Here is a 10,394-nt window from a genome sequence, read left to right as displayed (position 1 = left end):
TTTGAAGATTACATCACCCTAAAAGCTAGTCAAAACAAGAGAATGAAGATTGCACAGAGAAAATTCCCTGTTTTTCTATAGAAAATTTCCTTTCCGGTCATTTTTCCCTTGAAAAACCCCAACAATTGGAAGTACGCTTGGAAAAATGGCTTCCAAAAGCTTTAACTTGGTACGGCACATCATTTTGGAGATCACTGCACCGTGAAAGCCTGTCAAAATTGGAGAACGAAGATTCCATAGAGAAAATTCCCTGTTTTTTCCATAGAGAATTCACTTTCCGGCCATTTTTTAGCTGAAAAACCCCGACAGTCGGAAGTCTCGCTTGGAAACATGGCTTTCCAAAGCTTTAGCTCGTACGACACATCATTTTGGAGATCACAGCACCTTCAAAGCAAGTAAAAACTAGAGAACAAAGATTTCACAAAGAAAATTCCATATTTTTCCGTAGAAAATTCCCTTTCAAGCCATTTTTGCTTGAAAAGCCCCGACAGTTGGAAATCGCTTGGAGGCATGACTCCAAAAGCTTTAGTTCCGTAAGACACATTATTTTGGAGATCACAGCACCTTTAAAGCCAGTAAAAACCATAGAACAAAGATTTCACAAAGAAAATTCCATATTTTTCCATAGAAATTCCCTTTCCGGCCATTTTTGCCTGAAAATCCCCGACAGTTGGAAATCTCGCTTGGAGAGATCACTTCCGAAAGCTTTAGTTCTATACGACACATCATTTTGAAGATTACATCACCCTAAAAGCTAGTCAAAACATGAGAATGAAGATTGCACAGAGAAAATTCCCTGTTTTTCTATAGAAAATTTCCTTTCCGGTCATTTTTCCCTGAAAAACCCCAGCAATTGGATGTCTGCTTGGAAAAATGGCTTCCAAAAGCTTTAACTTGGTACGGCACATCATTTTGGAGATCACTGCACCGTGAAAGCCTGTCAAAATTGGAGAACGAAGATTCCATAGAGAAAATTCCTGTTTTTTCCATAGAGAATTCACTTTCCGGCCATTTTTAGCTGAAAACCCCGACGGTCGGAAGTCTCGCTTGGAAACATGGCTTTGGAAAGCTTTAGCTCGGTAGGACACATCATTTTGGAGATCACTGCACCTTCAAAGCAAGTAAAAACCAGAGAACAAAGATTTCACAAAGAAAATTCCATATTTTTCCGTAGAAAATTCCCTTTCAGGCCATTTTTTGCCTGAAAAGCCCCGACAGTTGGAAATCTGCTTGGAGGCATGACTCCAAAAGCTTTAGTTCCGTACGACACATTATTTTGGAGATCACAGCACCTTTAAAGCCAGTAAAAACCATAGAACAAAGATTTCACAAAGAAAATTCCATATTTTTCCATAGAAATTCCCTTCCGGCCATTTTTTGCCCGAAAATCCCCGACAGTTGGAAATCGCTTGGAGAGATCACTTCCAAAAGCTTTAGTTCTATACGACACATCATTTTGAAGATTACATCACCCTAAAAGCTAGTCAAAACATGAGAATGAAGATTGCACAGAGAAAATTCCCTGTTTTTCTATAGAAAATTTCCTTTCCGGTCATTTTTCCTTGAAAAACCCCGAACAATTGGAAGTCATCGCTTGGAAAAATGGCTTCCAAAAGCTTTAACTTGGTACGGCACATCATTTTGGAGATCACTGCACCGTGAAAGCCTGTCAAAATTGGAGAACGAAGATTCCATAGAGAAAATTCCCTGTTTTTTCCATAGAGAATTCACTTTCCGGCCATTTTTTAGCTGAAAAACCCCGACAGTCGGAAATCTGCTTGGAAACATGGCTTTGGAAAGCTTTAGCTCGGTACGACACATCATTTTGGAGATCACAGCACCTTCAAAGCAAGTAAAAACCAGAGAACAAAGATTTCACGAAGAAAATTCCATATTTTTCCGTAGAAAATTCCCTTTCAAGCCATTTTTTGCTTGAAAAGCCCCGACAGTTGGAAATGCTTGGAGGCATGACTCCAAAAGCTTTAGTTCCGTACGACACATTATTTTGGAGATCACAGCACCTTTAAAGCCAGTAAAAACCATAGAACAAAGATTTCACAAAGAAAATTCCATATTTTTCCATAGAAATTCCCTTTCCGGCCATTTTTGCCGAAAATCCCCGACAGTTGGAAATCTGCTTGGAGAGATCACTTCCGAAAGCTTTAGTTCTATACGACACATCATTTTGAAGATTACATCACCCTAAAAGCTAGTCAAAACAAGAGAATGAAGATTGCCAGAGAGAAAATTCCCTGTTTTTCTATAGAAAATTTCCTTTCCGGTCATTTTTCCCTGAAAAACCCCAACAATTGGAAGTCTGCTTGGAAAAATGGCTTCCAAAAGCTTTAACTTGGTACGGCACATCATTTTGGAGATCACTGCACCGTGAAAGCCTGTCAAAATTGGAGAACAAAGATTCCATAGAGAAAATTCAATGTTTTTTCCATAGAGAATTCACTTTCCGGCCATTTTTTAGCTGAAAAACCCCGACAGTCGGAAGTCTGCTTGGAAACATGGCTTTCGAAAGCTTTAGCTCGGTACGACACATCATTTTGGAGATCACAGCACCTTCAAAGCAAGTAAAAACTAGAGAACAAAGATTTCACAAAGAAAATTCCATATTTTTCCGTAGAAAATTCCCTTTCAGGCCATTTTTTGCCTGAAAAGCCCCGACAGTGGGAAATCTGCTTGGAGGCATGACTCCAAAAGCTTTAGTTCCGTAAGACACATTATTTTGGAGATCACAGCACCTTTAAAGCCAGTAAAAACCATAGAACAAAGATTTCACAAAGAAAATTCCATATTTTTCCATAGAAATTCCCTTTCCGGCCATTTTTTGCCCGAAAATCCCCGACGTTGGAAATCTCGCTTGGAGAGATCACTTCCGAAAGCTTTAGTTCTATACGACACATCATTTTGAAGATTACATCACCCTAAAAGCTAGTCAAAACAAGAGAATGAAGATTGCACAGAGAAAATTCCCTGTTTTTCTATAGAAAATTTCCTTTCCGGTCATTTTTCCCTTGAAAAACCCCAACAATTGGAAGTCTACGCTTGGAAAAATGGCTTCCAAAAGCTTTAACTTGGTACGGCACATCATTTTGGAGATCACTGCACCGTGAAAGCCTGTCAAAATTGGAGAACGAAGATTCCATAGAGAAAATTCCCTGTTTTTTCCATAGAGAATTCACTTTCCGGCCATTTTTTAGCTGAAAAACCCCGACAGTCGGAAGTCTGCTTGGAAACATGGCTTTGGAAAGCTTTAGCTCGGTAGGACACATCATTTTGGAGATCACTGCACCTTCAAAGCAAGTAAAAACCAGAGAACAAAGATTTCACAAAGAAAATTCCATATTTTTCCGTAGAAAATTCCCTTTCAGGCCATTTTTTGCCGAAAAGCCCCGACACAGTTGGAAATCTGCTTGGAGGCATGACTCCAAAAGCTTTAGTTCCGTACGACACATTATTTTGGAGATCACAGCACCTTTAAAGCCAGTAAAAACCATAGAACAAAGATTTCACAAAGAAAATTCCATATTTTTCCATAGAAATTCCCTTTCCGGCCATTTTTTGCCCGAAAATCCCCGACGTTGGAAATCTCGCTTGGAGAGATCACTTCCAAAAGCTTTAGTTCTATACGACACATCATTTTGAAGATTACATCACCCTAAAAGCTAGTCAAAACAAGAGAATGAAGATTGCACAGAGAAAATTCCCTGTTTTTCTATAGAAAATTTCCTTTCCGGTCATTTTTCCTTGAAAAACCCCAACAATTGGAAGTACGCTTGGAAAAATGGCTTCCAAAAGCTTTAACTTGGTACGGCACATCATTTTGGAGATCACTGCACCGTGAAAGCCTGTCAAAATTGGAGAACGAAGATTCCATAGAGAAAATTCAAAATTTTTTTCCATAGAGAATTCACTTTCCGGCCATTTTTTAGCTGAAAAACCCCGACGGTCGGAAGTCTCGCTTGGAAACATGGCTTTCGAAAGCTTTAGCTCGGTACGACACATCATTTTGGAGATCACAGCACCTTCAAAGCAAGTAAAAACCAGAGAACAAAGATTTCACAAAGAAAATTCCATATTTTTCCGTAGAAAATTCCCTTTCAAGCCATTTTTTGCTTGAAAAGCCCCGACAGTTGGAAATCTGCTTGGAGGCATGACTCCAAAAGCTTTAGTTCCGTACGACACATTATTTTGGAGATCACAGCACCTTTAAAGCCAGTAAAAACCATAGAACAAAGATTTCACAAAGAAAATTCCATATTTTTCCATAGAAATTCCCTTTCCGGCCATTTTTTGCCTGAAAATCCCCGACAGTTGGAAATCTGCTTGGAGAGATCACTTCCGAAAGCTTTAGTTCTATACGACACATCATTTTGAAGATTACATCACCCTAAAAGCTAGTCAAAACATGAGAATGAAGATTGCACAGAGAAAATTCCCTGTTTTTCTGTAGAAAATTTCCTTTCCGGTCATTTTTTCCCTGAAAAACCCCAACAATTGGAAGTCTGCTTGGAAAAATGGCTTCCAAAAGCTTTAACTTGGTACGGCACATCATTTTGGAGATCACTGCACTGTGAAAGCCTGTCAAAATTGGAGAACGAAGATTCCATAGAGAAAATTCCCTGTTTTTTCCATAGAGAATTCACTTTCCGGCCATTTTTTAGCTGAAAAACCCCGACAGTCGGAAGTCTGCTTGGAAACATGGCTTTCCAAAGCTTTAGCTCGATACAACACATCATTTTGGAGATCACAGCACCTTCAAAGCAAGTAAAAACTAGAGAACAAAGATTTCACAAAGAAAATTCCATATTTTTCCGTAGAAAATTCCCTTTCAGGCCATTTTTGCCCGAAAAGCCCCGACAGTTGGAAATCGCTTGGAGGCATGACTCCAAAAGCTTTAGTTCCGTAAGACACATTATTTTGGAGATCACAGCACCTTTAAAGCCAGTAAAAACCATAGAACAAAGATTTCACAAAGAAAATTCCATATTTTTCCATAGAAATTCCCTTTCCGGCCATTTTTGCCCGAAAATCCCCGAAAGGTTGGAAATCGCTTGGAGAGATCACTTCCTATAGAAAAAAGCTTTAGTTCTATACGACACATCATTTTGAAGATTACATCACCCTAAAAGCTAGTCAAAACATGAGAATGAAGATTGAAAATTCCACATAGAAAATTCCCTGGCCATTTTTTTTCTATAGAAAATTTCCTTTCCGGCACATCATTTTGAAGATTACATCACCCTAAAAGCCTAGTCAAAACAAGAGAATGAAGATTTGAGAAAATTCCCTGTTTTTCTATAGAAAATTTCCTTTCCGGCCATTTTTTCCTGAAAAACCCCAACAATTGGATGTCTCGCTTGGAAAAATGGCTTCCAAAAGCTTTAACTTGGTACGGCACATCATTTTGGAGATCACTGCACCGTGAAAGCCTGTCAAAATTGGAGAACGAAGATTCCATAGAGAAAATTCCCTATTTTTTCCATAGAGAATTCACTTTCCGGCCATTTTTTAGCTGAAAAACCCCGACAGTCGGAAGTCTGCTTGGAAACATGGCTTTGGAAAGCTTTAGCTCGGTAGGACACATCATTTTGGAGATCACAGCACCTTCAAAGCAAGTAAAAACCAGAGAACAAAGATTTCACAAAGAAAATTCCATATTTTTCCGTAGAAAATTCCCTTTCAGGCCATTTTTGCCCGAAAAAAGCCCCAAAAGCTTTAGTTAGGTTGGAAAATCAGTTGAAATCTCGCTTGGAGAGATCACTTCCAAAAGCTTTAGTTCTATACGACACATCATTTTGAAGATTACATCACCCTAAAAGCTAGTCAAAACATGAGAATGAAGATTGCACAGAGAAAATTCCCTGTTTTTCTATAGAAAATTTCCTTTCCGGTCATTTTTTCCTTGAAAACCCGAACAATTGGAAGTCTGCTTGGAAAAATGGCTTCCAAAAGCTTTAACTTGGTACGGCACATCATTTTGGAGATCACTGCACCGTGAAAGCCTGTCAAAATTGGAGAACGAAGATTCCATAGAGAAAATTCCCTGTTTTTTCCATAGAGAATTCACTTTCCGGCCATTTTTTAGCTGAAAAACCCCGACGGTCGGAAGATCGCTTGGAAACATGGCTTTCGAAAGCTTTAGCTCGGTACGACACATCATTTTGGAGATCACAGCACCTTCAAAGCAAGTAAAAACCAGAGAACAAAGATTTCACGAAGAAAATTCCATATTTTTCCGTAGAAAATTCCCTTTCAAGCCATTTTTTGCTTGAAAAGCCCCGACAGTTGGAAATCTGCTTGGAGGCATGACACCAAAAGCTTTAGTTCCGTAGGACACATTATTTTGGAGATCACAGCACCTTTAAAGCCAGTAAAAACCATAGAACAAAGATTTCACAAAGAAAATTCCATATTTTTCCATAGAAATTCCCTTTCCGGCCATTTTTTGCCTGAAAATCCCCGACAGTTGGAAATCTGCTTGGAGAGATCACTTCCGAAAGCTTTAGTTCTATACGACACATCATTTTGAAGATTACATCACCCTAAAAGCTAGTCAAAACAAGAGAATGAAGATTGCACAGAGAAAATTCCCTGTTTTTCTGTAGAAAATTTCCTTTCCGGTCATTTTTTCCCTGAAAAACCCCAACAATTGGAAGTCTGCTTGGAAAAATGGCTTCCAAAAGCTTTAACTTGGTACGGCACATCATTTTGGAGATCACTGCACCGTGAAAGCCTGTCAAAATTGGAGAACAAAGATTCCATAGAGAAAATTCAATGTTTTTCCATAGAGAATTCACTTTCCGGCCATTTTTTAGCTGAAAAACCCCGACGGTGGAAGTCGCTTGGAAACATGGCTTTCCAAAGCTTTAGCTCGATACAACACATCATTTTGGAGATCACAGCACCTTCAAAGCAAGTAAAAACTAGAGAACAAAGATTTCACAAAGAAAATTCCATATTTTTCCGTAGAAAATTCCCTTTCGGCCATTTTTTGCCGAAAAGCCCGACAGTTGGAAATCTGCTTGGAGGCATGACTCCAAAAGCTTTAGTTCCGTAAGACACATTATTTTGGAGATCACAGCACCTTTAAAGCCAGTAAAAACCATAGAACAAAGATTTCACAAAGAAAATTCCATATTTTTCCATAGAAATTCCCTTTCCGGCCATTTTTTGCCTGAAAATCCCCGACAGTTGGAAATCTGCTTGGAGAGATCACTTCCGAAAGCTTTAGTTCTATACGACACATCATTTTGAAGATTACATCACCCTAAAAGCTAGTCAAAACATGAGAATGAAGATTGCACAGAGAAAATTCCCTGTTTTTCTATAGAAAATTTCCTTTCCGGTCATTTTTCCCTGAAAAACCCCAGCAATTGGATGTCTGCTTGGAAAAATGGCTTCCAAAAGCTTTAACTTGGTACGGCACATCATTTTGGAGATCACTGCACCGTGAAAGCCTGTCAAAATTGGAGAACGAAGATTCCATAGAGAAAATTCCCTGTTTTTTCCATAGAGAATTCACTTTCCGGCCATTTTTAGCTGAAAAACCCCGACAAGTCGGAAGTCTCGCTTGGAAACATGGCTTTGGAAAGCTTTAGCTCGGTAGGACACATCATTTTGGAGATCACAGCACCTTCAAAGCAAGTAAAAACCAGAGAACAAAGATTTCACAAAGAAAATTCCATAGTTTTCCGTAGAAAATTCCCTTTCGGGCCATTTTTCCGTAGAAAATTCCCACCATGAAAGTTTCATCCAAAGCTTTTTACGACACATCATTTTGGAAAATTCAAAGCTTTAGAGAACAAAGGCCATTTCCGTAGAAAATTCCCTTCAAGCCATTTTGCCCGGGTGCCGAAAAGCCCCGACAGATTGGAAATCTGCTTGGAGGCATGACTCCAAAAGCTTTAGTTCCGTACGACACATTATTTTGGAGATCACAGCACCTTTAAAGCCAGTAAAAACCATAGAACAAAGATTTCACAAAGAAAATTCCATATTTTTCCATAGAAATTCCCTTTCCGGCCATTTTTGCCTGAAAATCCCCGACAGTTGGAAATCTGCTTGGAGAGATCACTTCCAAAAGCTTTAGTTCTATACGACACATCATTTTGAAGATTACATCACCCTAAAAGCTAGTCAAAACATGAGAATGAAGATTGCACAGAGAAAATTCCCTGTTTTTCTATAGAAAATTTCCTTTCTGGTCATTTTTCCCTGAAAAACCCCAACAATTGGAAGTCGCTTGGAAAAATGGCTTCCAAAAGCTTTAACTTGGTACGGCACATCATTTTGGAGATCACTGCACCGTGAAAGCCTGTCAAAATTGGAGAACGAAGATTCCATAGAGAAAATTCCTGTTTTTTCCATAGAGAATTCACTTTCCGGCCATTTTTTTTGAAAAACCCCGAAGTCGGAAGTCTACGACGCTTGGAAACATGGCTTTCAAAGCTTTAGCTCGGTACGACACATCATTTTGGAGATCACAGCACCTTCAAAGCAAGTAAAAACCAGAGAACAAAGATTTCACAAAGAAAATTCCATATTTTTCCGTAGAAAATTCCCTTTCAAGCCATTTTTTGCTTGAAAAGCCCCGACAGTTGGAAATCTGCTTGGAGGCATGACTCCAAAAGCTTTAGTTCCGTACGACACATTATTTTGGAGATCACAGCACCTTTAAAGCCAGTAAAAACCATAGAACAAAGATTTCACAAAGAAAATTCCATATTTTTCCATAGAAATTCCCTTTCCGGCCATTTTTTGCCTGAAAATCCCCGACAGTTGGAAATCTGCTTGGAGAGATCACTTCCGAAAGCTTTAGTTCTATACGACACATCATTTTGAAGATTACATCACCCTAAAAGCTAGTCAAAACAAGAGAACGGAGATTGCACAGAGAAAATTCCCTGTTTTTCTATAGAAAATTTCCTTTCCGGTCATTTTTTCCCTGAAAAACCCCAACAGTTGGAAGTATGCTTGGAAAAATGGCTTGCAAAAGCTTTAACTAGGTACGACACATCATTTTGGAGATCACTGCACCGTGAAAGCCTGTCAAAATTGGAGAACGAAGATTCCATAGAGAAAATTCCCTGTTTTTTCCATAGAGAATTCACTTTCCGGCCATTTTTTAGCTGAAAAACCCCGACAGTCGGAAGTCTGCTTGGAAACATGGCTTTCCAAAGCTTTAGCTCGGTATGACACATCATTTTGGAGATCACAGCACCTTCAAAGCAAGTAAAAACCAGAGAACAAAGATTTCACAAAGAAAATTCCATATTTTTCCGTAGAAAATTCCCTTTCAAGCCATTTTTGCTTGAAAAGCCCCGACAAAGCAGTTGGAAATCTGCTTGGAGGCATGACTCCAAAAGCTTTAGTTCCGTACGACACATTATTTTGGAGATCACAGCACCTTTAAAGCCAGTAAAAACCATAGAACAAAGATTTCACAAAGAAAATTCCATATTTTTCCATAGAAATTCCCTTTCCGGCCATTTTTGCCTGAAAATCCCCGACGTTGGAAATCTGCTTGGAGAGATCACTTCCGAAAGCTTTAGTTCTATACGACACATCATTTTGAAGATTACATCACCCTAAAAGCTAGTCAAAACAAGAGAATGAAGATTGCACAGAGAAAATTCCCTGTTTTTCTATAGAAAATTTCCTTTCCGGTCATTTTTCCCTGAAAAACCCCAACAATTGGAAGTCTGCTTGGAAAAATGGCTTCCAAAAGCTTTAACTTGGTACGGCACATCATTTTGGAGATCACTGCACCGTGAAAGCCTGTCAAAATTGGAGAACGAAGATTCCATAGAGAAAATTCAATGTTTTTTCCATAGAGAATTCACTTTCCGGCCATTTTTAGCTGAAAAACCCCGACAATCGGAAGTCTCGCTTGGAAACATGGCTTTCCAAAGCTTTAGCTCGGTACAACACATCATTTTGGAGATCACAGCACCTTCAAAGCAAGTAAAAACTAGAGAACAAAGATTTCACAAAGAAAATTCCATATTTTTCCGTAGAAAATTCCCTTTCGTGCCATTTTTGCCGAAAAGCCCCGACAGTGGGAAATCTGCTTGGAGGCATGACTCCAAAAGCTTTAGTTCCGTAAGACACATTATTTTGGAGATCACAGCACCTTTAAAGCCAGTAAAAACCATAGAACAAAGATTTCACAAAGAAAATTCCATATTTTTCCATAGAAATTCCCTTTCCGGCCATTTTTGCCCGAAAATCCCCGACAGTTGGAAATCGCTTGGAGAGATCACTTCCGAAAGCTTTAGTTCTATACGACACATCATTTTGAAGATTACATCACCCTAAAAGCTAGTCAAAACATGAGAATGAAGATTGCACAGAGAAAATTCCCTGTTTTTCTATAGAAAATT

Source organism: Eucalyptus grandis, chromosome 3, assembly GCF_016545825.1.
Source record: "Eucalyptus grandis isolate ANBG69807.140 chromosome 3, ASM1654582v1, whole genome shotgun sequence".
NCBI lineage: Eukaryota > Viridiplantae > Streptophyta > Magnoliopsida > Myrtales > Myrtaceae > Eucalyptus > Eucalyptus grandis.
The sequence above is the reverse complement of the archived record's forward strand: the minus strand, read 5'-3'. Positions refer to the sequence as shown.